The following is a 16,972-nucleotide window of genomic DNA, read 5'->3' on the forward strand; positions in this document are numbered from 1 at the left end:
GCAGATTGTAAAACACACAGGAACTTGAACTGTGACCTTTTTCATACAGTAGCCTATTCTCTCTCCTCTCTTTGTTTTGCGCAGAAGTCAATCTGGATCATTAATTTTACGGACTCCCCGGGGCTCGCTGCATTCTTTGATGTTTTCTGATACACTGCACTTAACATTCCTCGTCACTCTCAGGCTTGACGTGACTGACAAATAAGTTATATCCCATGCAACACGCACTTATCTAAGCGCAGAGGAAAGTAAGGAAAAGGCATGTGTTCTTGGCTTTTTGCCAGCCTACAGTACACCACTGAGATAAGGTCTCCATTTGATGATGTTGCTTGAAGAATAAGACTGACTTGGTAGGGTCAGTGTACTCTTGACTTGGGCAGCACACATGCGGCCGCACCTACAGAATATAATGGACCAATTGACACAGGTTAAGGTTAAGTTCTATGGTACAAGGAATCCCAGACTACTTGTTCTCTGGTGAATTTGGAAGATATATTAGTCCCAACCATATGAATAAATGACAAAATGAAAAGGTTTAAAAGCCAAACTGACATGTTTTAATGCTCAAGTTTTGTGTAAATAAATATAAACTATAATGATGCTGCAAATAATGTGTTTCTTCTTTTTTTTTTTTACAGATTTTTTTTGGCCTTTTCAAGCTTTATTTTCAGTAGAGACAGCTGAAGAGTGACAGGAATGTGGGGAGAAAGAGAGATGGGGAATGACATGCAAAGAGCCACAGGTCGGATTCAAACCCTGGCCTGCTGCGGCAAGGATTGAGCCTTCATACATGGGGCATGGGCTCTACCAACTGGGCTAAACGACACCCCAACAGCTAATGTGCTTTTTTCAATTTTTCAAAAGAAGATAAAACAACACATCATCCTCTCACTTCTAGTCCAAAGCAGAAACACGAAAAGCACAAAAAAGGTGAAAGGCCATATCTAGAGCCAGTCTTTGGTTTGTCCATTAAATTTGGTGGTTCAAGATGGCAGACTCCATGGAAGACATAATGAGTGAAACATAATGATTCTTATTTCCAGGTAATTATACTCAGTTATGAATATTATATCCCATTTCTTCCATATTCTGTAAGTAGAGGCCCCTAAATCTGACACACTGTATATTTTAAAAAGTTTTAAAAAGTTTTAAAACTATCCTCTATTCAGATCTGTCACTTTTTCATGGAACCAGTTGTGGTAATGGCAAATGACTGTCAAAACAAACACCAAGAATATATACTGTATACAAGCTGCTCATTTCGGAGCAAAAAAAACTATTTTAATTGCAGTTTAACTCTAGCCAAACTGTACCATTAGTTACTATTGGAACGTGACCTATAAGATTGAGTCATTTCTCCTTAATCTCTTCCCCCCCTCCTTGTCCATTTTAGCCATTGTTATGAAATGTTTACACTTTCCAATCTGGCAGGTCCATAAAGGCATGTTTGTCTCTAATTGACCAACTGGCAGGGGTGCTGTTGGTCCTTATTGCCTACAGGTAAAAAGCCTTAAAGTTATTCACTCTGCATCCCAAAGGAATCCTAGAAAAAACAAACCACCATGTTTGACCTTTGCAGAGACTCTTGTAGCAACAGGCTCCTCTTACAACTCATATCAGCTTCCATTGAAGTGCAAACAAAGGCTCAGTAATAGTAACCAAATAGACAAGCTGAGCAGAGGTCTGGCACAGACGGGGGAACATTATGAATGTGTGGCAGGTCCAGACTACATTTAGACTCATTATAACCAAAAACAATAAATAACAGTTTTTAAGTAGGTTTCCATGCCCGGTATTTGTGGACAAGTGGTCTGGTAGCAGAAGAGAAAAAAAACATTATGGATGTTTTTAATAAAAGTTCACATTTAACATCAAAAGTCACAATTTTCCAGCTTATATCCACAGTGACACTGGACAGGATGGTACTGCCAGGGGAGTAGCCCATTACAACTGATTTTATAAATATTTAGGCTTATCCACATTAAGCTGATTTCGGTACTTTACTCTGCTGGTCTGCCGTGAACACTTGAGTCTAAATCTGCTTAATTTGTACTGTGCCACTCCGCACGAGTTTTGCATTCTTTTGAGATAATATAGCTGCCTGATTCTGCGGTTACGTCATCATGCATTTCTTTATATTTAATATGCATGGATGCTGTGAGGCTTTTTACTTAATCACTGATGGTGAAGTTTCATAGAATTTGATCTGGTATTTTTGGAGGCTCTGAATACAAGGAAGGCTCCTGTCATCAGCTGGGAAAGTCTGAGCAGATCTGCGATAATTGATTTGGGAAGCCAAAGACCCTAGAAATCCTGGCAGTTTTGAGTTATGGGTGAGTAAGTATCCAATACCAGGTTATTGTGGCGAGACAGCGGAGATGTTGTGGTCAAGGGCTAGGCTAAACTCTCTGGGTGAAGGGTAGTGATCCTTGTGGTTGACTGAAAGAAACAATTACTGGAAGATTAAAAAGAGCTTCAAGAAAAAAAGAAAGAAACATGATGAGCATTATAAAGGGCTGAAATAGAGATGTTTGTTTTTCAACTACATGCTTCACTTCATTTTAGATGTTAGACATTTTTGTGGAGTTCAATCAAAAAAAGGGGATGCAGACGAAAAGACTGTGGTTCATCTTTGATCCGTGGTCTCAAGGTGCTGGCTCTGACCGCTCTGTAAAAAACAGGAATTTGATTCTGTTATAAAATTAACCAAAGTGGGTGTGTTTCATACCAAGCAACTGATGTATTTTAACATCTGAGTCTAGATCCATGCAAGTGGTTCTTTAAGGCTGTACTTAGGTACAGCACTGCTTTTAGCTAATGTCGGTATGGTAACATGGGCACGATGAATATGCTTACATGCTGGTGTTAGAGCCAAGCAGATATAATGTTTACCATGTTCATCATCTTCTTGCTAATTAGCACCAGCTACATTTGAGGCTGATGTGAATGTATTGATGGCGCTGCATAGAAGGTGATGGGACTACCACAACCAAGTTGTTACAGTTCATCCTGTTGTATGGTAATCCATCTACTATAAACAAAAATGTGAACCTCACAGTGGCACAGTAGAGGAAAACTCAGAGGATCACCAAAGTCATAAGGACTCACAAATATCTTGCACAAAATTTTATGTCTGTCCAGATACTGTAATGTTGAGATATTTCACAGGACAATTAGAATCTTTGTCATGGTGGCGCTGCTAGAAGAAAAGTCAGGAGATCACCAAAGTCGTTTTGATACATCATCTGAGGGCAGTGAATGTATGTGCCAAATTTAATGCTGATCCTTCTAAGTATTGTTGAGATATTTCAGTCTGAACCATAGTGCTGGATATTGCCATCCCTAGAGCCACACCATCAGCATGGCATTACTTTGGAATTAAATATTGCATGTTGATATTTCTGCGAAAAAGGCACCCAAAATATTTACAGTGATACCCATCGAAAGCCCCTCCTTTGCTGTGCATCAGCGCTGCAATTCGATCTGAGGAGAGCCTGTTACCCTCACCAGTCTCTCCCTCACTGAATCTACTATCTTGGGCAAAATTCTTAACACAGTCACCGAAGAGCCAATGACAAGCTGGTCACACAAGTATTATGTTTTATGTTTTCCCCATTGCTGTCTAATGTTTCACATTGAGGTTGGGACCATCAAGCAAACTACAGCTCACAAAAGAATGGGCCCATTGATTCCCAGAGGAATAATTTTAGTGGAGGGAGTATTTAGCACAGGCCCAGCTAGAAAGAGCTATTAGCTGCTTCTCCAGCTCTGTGATCCATGACTGGAGAGGCTCAGTGTGAGGAGAGAAAGAGGACCCTCGCCTGGCACCGCGTCCACACTCATTTCACCCTGCACAGGCAGTGTGCTGAAGCCATGTTTCGTGGTCTCATATTAGCCATAAAAACAAAGCCAATATGACTTCCTCCTCATATTTTTTTATCTGAAGCCTAACCAAAGCATCTGATTTCAAACAACACCAATTACAGCAATTTTATCTCTTGATATGACAGCAGAAAAGAGGGAAAAAAACACTGGAAATGGTCTGTTGCAGAAAATCTGCAATAGATATAATATAAACAATGTCAGTGTGCAAGAAACCATTGCGTTCCTTCTGTGTAGGATTGGACCTAAATTCCTATTTCTCAGGAGAAACCAAAGTGGTCCATCATTACCTCCTCCAGACTCCCCCTTTTCCCATTTCAGCACCACACTGAGCTAAGATATCAGCTAACACATTATCCTCTTAGCCCTGGAGACTGATAGCCAGTGAGGGCCTCCAGCCAGGAGCAGCCATACAGGTCAGGGAATAAAACAGGCGTCACAGTTACAGCAATAATAAATTTACCACTAATCAGATATTGCTGACTTGTTGATCTTTTGACCAGTTGCAATACGTGCAAAGTGTTAATCTTCCCTTTTTGCAGTAAGTTTTGTTTAAAAACAGACAATGTGTTTTTCTTGCAATCATCCATAAATATCTCGTACACCGAGATTACAAATCTTATTATTAACTTTTTGATTCAATAATTGTTGTTTTAGGTCTATAAAAAGCAGGAAAATATGTGAAACTTTACAAGTAGGACTAAATAAAAGTCCAAGCAGACACATTTGTCATTGTCAATTGTTGTTTTTTTAGTAACCAACTCTTGGTAAATTAAAGAAAGATTAAAGATTAAAGAAATTAGGCCCACCCTGTCCATTTTAAAGTTACACGAACACTACAGTAACCATTAGTTCGAGACAGTAACTTTAAATCATTATCCCAATATCACTGACTATCAGGTGACGTTATCCTGTCTGTGTTGCCCACCATAACTGACTTCTTCAAGAACATTTGATTGTATTTCTTGGCTCGGACCACTCTACGTCAACACAGGAAGCCAAACCCACCAGGTTTTTATGATTAAGTGGACAAAGTTAGAAGGGTTTTATTCCAGACGTCTTGCCAAGGCATTTTATATCACTTCAACAAGCCAAAAAACAAACTTATGAAATTACATTAATAGCTGTCAATGGTAATGTAGGAGAAACAAAAAGTCCATAATAGCTGAGAGATGTTTTACAAGCAAATCTGGCATTCCTTAGGCACCATGTTTTTCATCAGAGCTCAGAGGCATTTTATGTAATAGCTCGAGCCCTAAAAGTGAGATGTCATGCAGCTAAAAACATTACAGCAGCCCCACATGCTGGCAGCGGTCCAAGATGCACCTGCACTTTCAATTACTCAGCGAGTGTACTTCCCACTCCTAGTCTAGACACCCAACACCTGCTCCACATTAATCTGTAATGGTCTCCGCCGGATATTCCCGGTTAACAAGACAACATCTGATTGCCACACCTTTCTCTCCTTCCAAGCACGGCCACGCTCCAGGGTCTGTCCTGCAGAGGCCGGCATGCTCAGCTTCCCTCGTAACCAACTGATACCTGTCACCGAGTGTGTGGTTTGGGGCTCGGCGAGGGGGGGGAAGCCAGGAAGGTGGCAGACCCGCTTCACATGAATTTGCGTTTTTGGCAGGGGCATCGTCAACTTGGATGAAACTGAACACCTCCAATACTGCTTCACTGGAAGGTTACAGTGTTTCTGGAAGTGGTTCATGGGCTTGGTCCTCTCCAGCCACCCTCTTCACCAGCTGACGTCATTATTCCCTGTAGTCTCAGCTCAGAGCTGACTACAAGTTAAAAAGTAATCACGGTTTGAACTGCATACTCACATTTTAATGACTTCCAATCTTTAAATAGCACTAAACTCAGCATGCATTCTGCTTCTGCACATATACCACAAATTAGCCACCCAAACCTTCTGGTTAAGTCAACTGGAACTAAAAACGCAGTCTTAAAAGGTGTTTTAATAAGAGAAAACAGTGACGTAACATATTTTTTTAAATAAAATGCTATTCAGTTTCTTTTTGTTTGAGCTTTACTTTAAAGCCCTGCATGAAACCACTGTAAGAAATTTACTGTTTTTAGAACAAAACAAAACTGCTCAAGAAAGAAAAGCTCAGCAAAGTGTAAGTAGACAGCTGTGCACGCTCACGGGAGTCAACACATTACCAGTACTAGTGTATGAGTGGCTAGTGTGTGTACATTTAACTCAAATGTCAGAGGTCATTTTACTGAAAACACACCTGTTTTATAACTATTTGTATTTTTTGGCTGGACCAAAAGTAATAGCTTGCAGCATCAGCACAATATTTAATAAGTTTTTAAAATTGGCAGATCCCCGCGGTGAATTATTCTGTTAACCATGAACATGTTTCCCTCCCTAGAATCTCAGTTGTAATAATTTAGAGACTGCACTCTCATATGGATAAACCAAAGAACACTGAATCACCCCCTTAGGCCAGCAACTATTGTGATTTTGAACATGCAAAAAATGTATTGGCAAGATGCAACATTACCCCCAGTTCCTGAGATTACTTGGCTGAAATTTGCTGCTGTTGCTGGGTGAGTTTCCTGTGTCATTTGACTGGTGTTTTGAAGAGCGGGGTGAATGATAATGACCCGAGGTCACTGTGATCTGAGCCTGCAAGGTGCACTCATCTACCCTGGCTGGCTGCAGCCAAGGAATGGAGCACACACTGACAGCTGCAGCGCCGTGTTGAGTAAAGTGAATGTAAGGAAACACAGGGAGAAGGAGACAGTTGCTCAACCTGTCGACAGCTTCTGCATAATTCAATAAGTCAAGGTGGAGGACCATTCCTGCGAGGCTACAGCAGCTCCGTAAATAGCTGTCTAGCTTGGTGAGTGTTTTTTTTCCATGGTAATCTTGCTTGTCTCTCTCAACAAGCCCGCTAACATAATTGAAAACACGGACGTGAAAAAACACAAGTTTCACTGACACAAGGAATGTTTCTTTGTCCTGGATGGTTACGCTTTCACTGTCCTGTTTTAACATGTTCCAAGAATCTCTGAATCCGTCTACAGGTCAACATGTTCGACAATGCACCCCTTGTTCCATTATCTTTAAAATGAAATTATTCATCACTGTTTTCATGCATGATGACAATGTTTCTCATGTTTACATTGCTATGGAAATACTGTTCTGTCAGTGTGCTGCAAAGGAAAACATTTATTTAAGATTCCCGGCCTTGATTGTGGGGGTTTGTGAAATTTGTCCTCTCAATAAGTCAGTTTAAAATGTATATGTACTGCCAATGGCGCCTGGGGTGTTTTGTTGTATGTCAAAAGTTTTCTGTATTTCTTATGTTTTACAATTTCAACATATTCACGAGTAGTGTGGACAGTAGTTAAGGACTTTTCTACAAACCTACCGCAGACTGTTGCTTCAATTTCCTCTTCAAATTCCCCTTTTTGTCAAAGGAAAGCAGTATTTCAACTTTCCCACCATCTCCTTTCAATATATCTGCCCCACTCCAATTGTGACTTAAGTCTCTGTTGGACCCCGGCCAGCGTGTTAACTCCAGCTAAATCAATGGATTAACAATTTACCCCAACCCCACCACACACACACACACACACACACACACACACACACACACACCACCACCACCAACACTAATCTTAAGGAGCTGACCTCAGCCAACAAATGACCAAATTCACACAAAATGAAGACCCGCCCCCACCAACAATGCGGTCTTTCCTTTCTTCTGTCCTTATGAGAGGCTTCTATTGAAGCAGCCAGCCACACTTGTTGAGATTGTGGTGACAGATCCTCAAGTACCTCTCTGTTAAACGAAACTCCACTATCCTTTGGGATTCGATTTAGTTGGCAAATGTTTGTCACAAAAACAGCAAGGGTGGGAATCTAGCTAAAGCAAACTATCTTGCATTTATAGACAGGATTACTATCTCCTTAGCTCATATTCCCACACCAAATTAGTTGTTGGTGTTGTAACGGTAGAAGTGTTGAGTGAATGAGTGAGTTGCCTTTCCATATGCCATACAACTTTAGCCTATTTGTGTTACAATGTCTTAATTTATGGGCAATAGCATTGGTTTCACTGACTCCAGTTAGCAGGCAGTGCTGGTTGTGACCCATGAGGTCAGCGTTACTGTTGAACCCATGCCATTGCGTCTGGTACAGTCAAACGGGCAATGTGCAGCTGTGCAGGGCTCGAAGGCTGGAGGGCCGCTCACACACACGATGTTGTCACACTGTTTGTCATTCCACATGTCAGTCATTCTAAGTTTTCCCAAGCCAACATGAACACATTTTAGTAAGAGGATGCAGGAGGAAAAGTTCTGCCTCTTCCTGTGTTAGCATCAATGTTTCCCATATTTTAAAGCCTTCCCATGCTGTCCAGTGTGAATATGTTCCAGGAGTTACCATTTAGGATAGTTAGGACACGTACAAGTCTTTATTTAGTTTTATTTATTTTAATTTCATGATCAGCATAGATGATGCAACATTAAAATAGCATGCTTTAATAAGCAGATTTCCTAATTGTGCCTTAAAGGACCTGTGTGTAGGATTTAGTTGCATCTAACAACCCTATCGTTTCACATCCTAGCATTACGGGGAAATTACGGTGGCCACAAACGTGCAGAAAAGATAAAAGGTTTTGGTTTAGTTTGTCCATACTGGGTATAAACATGGCAGTTAAAAATGGCAGACTCTGTGAAAGAGAACCCATTGTGTCTGTAGATATAAAAGTCAGTCTACGTTAACAAAAACATAATTATTTTACACTAATTAAAGCTTAATTATGCATATTATACCAAATTTCTGCTAAGAGCCCTCTAAATCTTAAAATTGGACCTTTGGAGAAAAAGGGTGCCTACATGAATACAAATGCAGGCTGTATACGTCATAGCGAACATGCACCTTCTCAAACATCTCACCACATTGGTGCTATGTGTATGGAGAAACCACTCGGAGACCACAAAAACTGTGATTGTGTTATTCTGAATTCCACATATCTGTAATTCCCTAATCGTTTTCGAGAAACAACTGTGTAATTTGGTAATAATTGCAGGGAAAAGTTGACTGACGTCTGATTCATCATTGGAAAGTTAAATCTCCATTTGGTATTTGTTGAATTGTATGCTTGCCTGTTGATAAATTTCACATTTTTGCATATTCAGCCGCCCTACTGTGCTCTGAGTTAAAGACTCTGGCAATTCATTAAATGAATTTGAAGTTTACAAATTGAACACTGTCTGTATTTACTCTGCAATGTTCCAGCCCCAAATTACATAGTTCTTTCCAAACTTCCTTGGAAATGATTAGGAAATTACAGACCCGTAAAATAAAGTGGTATCGTTTTCTTCCTGCGTGTTTCTGATGATGGTGAAGATTGTTAACGGGGAAGAAAACATCAAGTGTGTTGAAAAAAGACTTAATCATTTTCTCCTTTTCATTAAAACCAGACACATTTTGTGATCTGGCAAAGCCGTTTTCATTAAAAGTGATGAAATGAATTAAATGAAATAATATGAACACAATTACTTTGGGTATTAATGAATGCAATAGTCTGCTGTTTAGTAACATTGGGAAGGCAATTAATGAAATTTAAGCATGACCTGATAACACATTCATCTTCTGTTGCAGCGGTGCTATCAATGGACAAAACCTGATGCTGAATTGGAGGCATTGACAGCAGGGTCACTATATTATAGATCTAGCTGTAGGAATAAATATTGGTACCAGTCGAATCCTGTTTTTTATTTCCCTTGTGTCATAAAACATTTGTTTGATACCAAGCAACTGGCTCAACAAACCCTGGTCTTATGTTGGGTGATCAATGTTTGTGGCCTCTGCAGCATCACCCGTCCATCCTTTTGCCTCCCATCTTATCTCATTCTACATTCTCCGGGTCAGAGGCGCCTGGTCTAGCCGCGGTGCCATGTATCCTAATCACATAAGCACACGGGCTAATCCGTAGGACAGCTGGGGAATCTTTACTGCACAATTGAAGCATGAGCTGGACAGAAGCTTCATGGTCCATCTCTGAAAACCCCCTCGCTTTCATCAGCCTGCTATTGTAAATCCCCCCCCCCCCCAACAACACACACACACACACACACACAGTCACTACAACTAATTTCCCCACCATCACCCCACACACGACACAAATGAGCGGTCGTAGGTCAGCGCAGCTGCTGATAGAAACTTCCAGGTCCTCCTCGATTCACAATTGTACAACTTTCCCGTATGTGCTTATATAACATCAACAATTTTGGGAGAAAACAAAACCCACAATTTGTCCCAGTAGTTAATATTTCATACATCCCTGATGCACAAAACAGGTGGTGACCTGGTTGAAGCGAATTTCTGCTTCACTGTTGTAAATGGCTGTTCTACTCTGACATTTAATGCTATGTAGTTATGCTATTGAATATCCATTCAGTGATCTCCAAAGTACTTACTGTCCAGGTAAATTGATGGACTGAGGAATATACGTCCATCGCATACATCCTTCTGGTGATACATCAGAACACTCTCTTGTCTGGGATATCTACCGTGAAGAACTGTTTTCCTCCAAACAGTCTCTGCTAGAACAGTTAGAGCATCCATCTCCTCAGAGATTCTGATGAATAATGGAGTAATAGGAGGAATTTCCTCAAGAATAAAATGTTTCTAACCCTGCACCTCTCCTGGCTAGCACTCCAAATCTCCTGGTGCAATTGCAAGTGCGGCAGGCTTGCCAAAAAACCCAGGCGTCTACACAGATCTATGTTTATCCCATCCCCCTAGAAACCCCGCTATGGGGTCCCAGGGGCTCCCCCCTCCACCCCCCCACCCCCCCTCCAAGTATGTTTGCCAATGTAAGAAACACATGCTCCATTATTATTTATAGAATAATTTGTTTGTTTATTATTCTATTTTTCCAGAAGGAGAATGTCGACTCAGGTCGCCTCAGATTTTGTGCAATTTATGGGCTGTATTGAATTCTTCATTTGGACTTGGGTAGGAGTGTAGTGTGTTATAACAGAAGGAGGGGTATTTGAAAAATGAGCTTTGTCATGCGAAGCTGACATTTTTATGATTGTGAGCAAGTGTTGAAAACCTCCTGAGCCAGTTATCATCATTATCCATCGCGTGTTGTGAGGAGGCCTCTGACGTGGTCAACGAGCTGTCTCCCTAGTCGAGAGGAAAACAAGCTGCAGGGACCTCCAGTATGGAGCAGTTCACTTCCAGTAAAGAAAAAAAAAAACGCTGATAGTTTTTACAGCGCATGTATCACAAGACATATTCAAGATTTATTACACATGGATACTCTTACTGGTCTTTAATCATTTGAGCAGCCTGTCCTGTAATCTTAACTGAAGTGATTATTGAGTTAATATTGCTGTTACCCAAGGAGTACATAAATGAAATGTGTCTCTGTGTCACAAACAGTACTATAAACCTTTTCACTCAACTTGACTGACATTCTGCATGATGATTCAGACAAGTCATCCTTGTCTGAGCAGCAGATTCTCACCACCAGATATATACAGGGCACTAAGTATTTTTCCTTAATGCACTGCGTTTTCTTAATTTGCTCCTGTTTAGAGAGATGCTGAGCTCACATGTTTTTCCAGGCATGAGGGACAAGCGGGAGCTTTGACAGGTACTTAACAACAATCAAAAACAGTTATAAACAGGGTAAGCTATTGGGCAGGGCGCAGGAAGGAGGCGAGGAAGGCACATACCCTTCAGACCCCTATCACACTTTCCAGAGAGGAACTCGCTTTTTCCCCACGCGCTAAAAAAAAAAAAATCATAAATCTGTGAGTTCCACAAACCCGCGGCATGAGCTAAGGTGTTTTCATAGTACTCGGCACATATGTTTCACCCAGTGAGTCTGTCTTTGAGCGGCTAATGCTTGGATTCACATTAATTACCCTCAAGTCGTACAAACCTTTGTCAAATTTTATTGTCCTTTTAAAAAACAGTCCAGTGTGTAACTTTTGAAGGGGGAAAAAAAAAAACGACATTGAAACTGAGAAGTTTTAATTCACAGTACACTCAGGTTTTTTGCTGCTACAGCCTTACTTGGTCTGAGACCATTACCTCTTTCTGTAATTTACGTTTTTCTCTGTGCTCTTTTGTCACTGGTTTGAAGTGGGAGTCGCTCAGTCCGAAAATGGCAACATTGCATATTTTGGTGCAACAATCACAGTTTAGGAACATCCAGCTGAGGCTGTTGGCCGGGCACATTAACTTCCTGAAGTGTTGTCATCACTGTGAGGTTGCCAGTCTTTGTGCTAAACTAAGCTGTAGCTTCATATTTACAGTATGGCATAAGTCTTATTGATCTTTTCATCTAACTTTTAACAGCCAAGTGTATTGAGTTTATGTGTCACGGCTCTGCTGCATCTTCGGCAGTGCATTTAAAGCTGTGAAGTCTTCATCCACTATCATGATCCAGCGCAACTAAATCACAATAAACACTCGTCAGCAAATCCTCCACAGGGCAGCACGTATACATCCTGAACACAGGGGTGATACTGGAATAACAAATAAGCCTCAGCCTCACTTTCAGCATTTCAATCTCACCATCAGCTCTGTTTGCTTGACAGCCCCTGCATGTCCGAGCAGACCAGGGGGATGAGAGTGGGAATGGAAGGTAGTCATAAGGAGGTGGAGGTGGAGGGGGGGGCAAAGCTTGCTCGATTTTTCTTTTTTACCTTTTTTTCAGTATGTGCTTTAGTTGCACCCACTTCCTTCATGGTAACAGCTGTCAAAACATTGTCGGATTACAGTTCACCGCAAAGTTGCAGCTCATATTAGAGCCTGGTACAGGGCAGGAAGTTAGGAGGAGTCCAGCAAGCGGGGTACATTAAAGCCTCTCAGTTTCTCAGAGCAAAGCAGCTAGGACCCAGGGGAGGAATAGCTAACACCAAGAGGGTGCTGCTCCTGCACTGCTAATTTAGGTACACGTGTCAGGGATATCATGGGCTTTTCCACTGATGTTTTAGGTATTAGAACAGATACACTCCATAATTGTGTATTGTTTTCTCAACCGGATGTCAAGTTCCTATTCACAGCCTGGGATCACAAAGTCCCTGTTCTCTTGGATCAGTTGAGCTTCAGGGCTTGTGTGATGAGGCCACAAGATATTTCCAATGTTGAGAGAGAAAACTCCCTGAAATCTCCACTCATCTGCTGAGGGAATAGAGCCTGTTGAAACAATATCAGTTCAACGGGGTAATTCTCCTGCACGTACGTACGTACGTATGTTGTAAACCCAAAACAGAACTGTTTATATCTTGCCCTAATGAGTTTTATCGTAACTTTGTTTGACATTGAAGTAAAAACATCATTGTCATGGTACGGTGTATTTTAATATGACAGAGGCCTTGATAATCAGTTTACACTAAATCAATATAAAATGTCATAGCAAAGTGAGGGTGATCCTGCATGAAACTGTGAAAATCCAACAAGGTCTGTATCAGATTCCCATAAACACTTACTGTAACCTCAACAATGACGTCTGATCACATAGAAGGAAGAATTTCTTGCTGCAGTCACTATTTTTCTATCAAAAGGTGGGCCTCACACATTTCCCCAGCGAGCCAGGGGATTTGAACAGGAGACTTTCTGGTTATTTGCTGGAAAACCCTAAAGTGACTGATTTGAACAGATTTTTTTCTCTGTTGCAGAAATGTATGAATGATAATCAGTGCGCAAAGACCAAACAGTCTCAACTCAAGTTTACAACAATATCACGTTTAAGTCGGCCATCAATTAGAGGTCCTAAGAGGTACTCAAGAGTTGTGGAAATAACATGTATGTTTCCATGGCAACTGGGCAAACTAAATCTGCTTGTGAGGACCATGTGATTCAATCGAAATCTCCAAAACAAGCCAGTAAGTGGAGCTTGAGTTGTGTTTTGTCAACCGCTGTTTCCAATGACACGAATGGACTGTCAAGATCAACATTTTAAATTGGATTTGAAAATCTCTGTCATGCAACAAAGTGAAAATCTGTTATGATCAGCTGCATATTACCTGTTTTTGCAGCATTTTTTATTTTTTTTTGCCAAAAGAAAAGGCTCTTTGGATAGCATTGAGCAGATCCTCCAGTGTGATGCTGTAAATGTATTTGTTAAAGCATGAGAGTTGTTGCTAGTACTTCAGTTTTACGTGCATCAGTAGGGCTGCAACTGGAGAATTATTCATTCATGAACAAGGCTCATCATATTTCTTAGAGCCAAATAAAACATACATAATGTATTTATGTTGTTTAATTTGTCTTTGTATCAGTTAATCGACAGGTCGGTGTGCCAATAAACACTATTAAAACCATTGATAAAACATTATCATGTGATATTTAATTACTTCAGCGTAATATACTCAAAAATGACACCACACATGAAATAATTTAAAAATTCATTTATTATTTCAGATTTTTTCGCCTTTGTTATACAAAGATGTTAAATAACTTAAATACATTCTTACCAGTCATTTGTGATCTGTTTATACCTACAAGCTATACACATGAGGTAGAGGAAAATAATTTAGGGTTCCCATAAGACATGAATAAGTGAACATGGACAAAGCTTTGTTGGTGTAGTATTGTCACAAAGGGCAATACATGGTTGGTGTGTTTTATCTTTGTTTTACAAGCACAGCACAAATCCTAACAAAAAGTACATGTACATGTAAAGTGGTCCAAATGTATAAACTAGTGCACACTGATGCAATCATGAGTTTATAGCGCATCATATGGTGATCAACATTACAAAGTCTTATTACAAAAGTTGATTATACAAACAGATCAAATCCTATAAAAAAATAATAATGTTGATGACTGTGATTTTGTTTGAATACTCTTAAAAAAATGTGATCATGATCGTGTGCATGAATAAAAGACAGTTAAACGTGAGTTGATTCTAAATTTGTTAGGATTTGTTAGTGCTTAGATAACAGAAAACGATGAGATATGAAATGAAAATATGTTTAAAGTATACACTGCTTCTCGAAGCCTCCACCCCAAAAAGGAACAAACACCCAAAAGAAAAAGAAAAAAAAACGAGTAAAAAATACAGGATATAAAATCAATTTAGACTTTGACGTTATTTACACTAAACACATGCTCATAATATATTTAAAAATAATTTATCTTTTATTTTTTTCTACAAAACAGAATTTTGTACATGATCCACTGACGACTAAACAGTGCAGAGTTTTGGATTTGTGAATATGGATGACCGTGACATCTAAAAACCGACTGGCTGCTGCATCATGCTCCTCTTTCTCGGGAGAAATTTTTAGGCCTATGTACAATCTATAAACAAACAAAAAAATGCACTCAGTGTGCATTTGGTATTCCTGTCATGCCTGTTCTGAATCCGTTCAATAGTAGAGAGCCTCGGTGTGTTTAGGCCAAGGAGTGTGTGTATGGAGAACGCACACACACACACACACACCAAAAGCTGTGGGAAGCAGGCATTTATGCTTCGAGTCTCAGCATAGCTATTATGGTTTCCATGTAGCGTGCAAAGTTCTATGTATATGTTTTGACCAGTCTTTATTTGGCATGCCTTCTCATATCAAAATGCTTGGAATTCATCTCCTCAGGACAAATAACCCATGCAAGGCTCGCTTCATAAAGCATGATATTGCTGTCAAGGACGGTGGTTTAATTTCAAATATATTGTGATAATCATCTAAACCCACTGTTAAAAGGTAAAAGCCATTGTGAAGGATGTTTGGCATGGTGCCGTGTCGCTGATCACAATCTGTAACCATCTTGTAATGGCAGATGTGTGGCGTTTCCACAAACATCTCACCCTCAACGTTTCTTATTGCCACCGATTTCTGTTTCAGTTGCTTGTGAGAGTTGAACATGTGCCTCACTTTTGTCTCTATACCACAGGAAAAGAAACCTTTGCTATTTACAAATTTTTCTAAAAGAAAAAAAAAAAAAAAAAAAAAAGGTACTGCACTGCACTGTAGCCATAAATACAGATCTTAAAAATACTTTAAAGGGCTTTTTGGGCTTCAGTGCGTGAATGGCGCTATAATACAAAGCTGGGTCCCTCACTCAGTAGTTAATTCACACCCATCTAAATCAAGGCATATCTTATAGTAGATAACATAATGTTCTGAGAGTGCTGAGAATACAATGAAATATTGTTGTCTGCATTGTTTGAGTGTACAGAGGCATTTCTCATATAATTAAACATTTGACTTCATGGTCATGTCTTAAAGCAACAGTTCGACACTTTAGGAAATATATTGGGTTTCTTGACGAGAGTTAGAGTGGCCGGTAAATTTGAAACTACAGCCAGCAGCTGGCTCTGTTCAGACATAAAAACATGCACCTACCTACACCTCTAAAGCTCGCTAATTACAATGATATACCTCGTTTGTTTAATCCTAACAGAAACTGAAGTGTAAAAACAACAAAAGACAATATAACACAAGATATAGCATGTTAATGAGTGAGCTTTAGCCGTGCAGATAGCCGTGTCTCACTAAACTGAGCTAACTGGCTGGTAACTATAGCCTTTACTGGACAAATATGAGATTGGTATTAGTGATCTAACTCTGGGCAAGAAAAAGTATTTCCCCCAACATGTCAAACTATTCCTTTAAACTGTCACTGTAGCTCCATGGCAGGGTTCAGTATGCTGCATTGTGTTAACTGTGTCACTTTGTGCTAAGCCACAATATAAAAAAAAAGCAAATTAACTTGTGTTATAACAACTTCACTGACTTCTGAAAGAAGACAGTAGATTTGCAAAGCCCTAATGTTTGCATTAAGGCATCCATTTGCACAACATTACACAAATATTAGTCTTATAAAATATATTTATATTAGCTATGAGACTTGCGCATTCATCTTCACTTGAGCAACTCTGCAGACACGTCAAGTTAGATTAGCGTCTCAGTTGCTCGGTACTGTTTGGACTGACTGACGCAGCTCTCACTGCACATGCTGCACGTCTACATGTGTTGAATATGGCTCAATCAAATCGTGGCAGCTGAAGAGGAAAGAAGGATGTGAAATGGTAGGGGGCTACATTCCTCCAGTTCTCCACAGTTTTCTTTACAACTTCAAAGTATTAAAAGTTAA

Source organism: Larimichthys crocea, chromosome II (genome assembly GCF_000972845.2).
Source record: "Larimichthys crocea isolate SSNF chromosome II, L_crocea_2.0, whole genome shotgun sequence".
Lineage (NCBI taxonomy): Eukaryota > Metazoa > Chordata > Actinopteri > Sciaenidae > Larimichthys > Larimichthys crocea.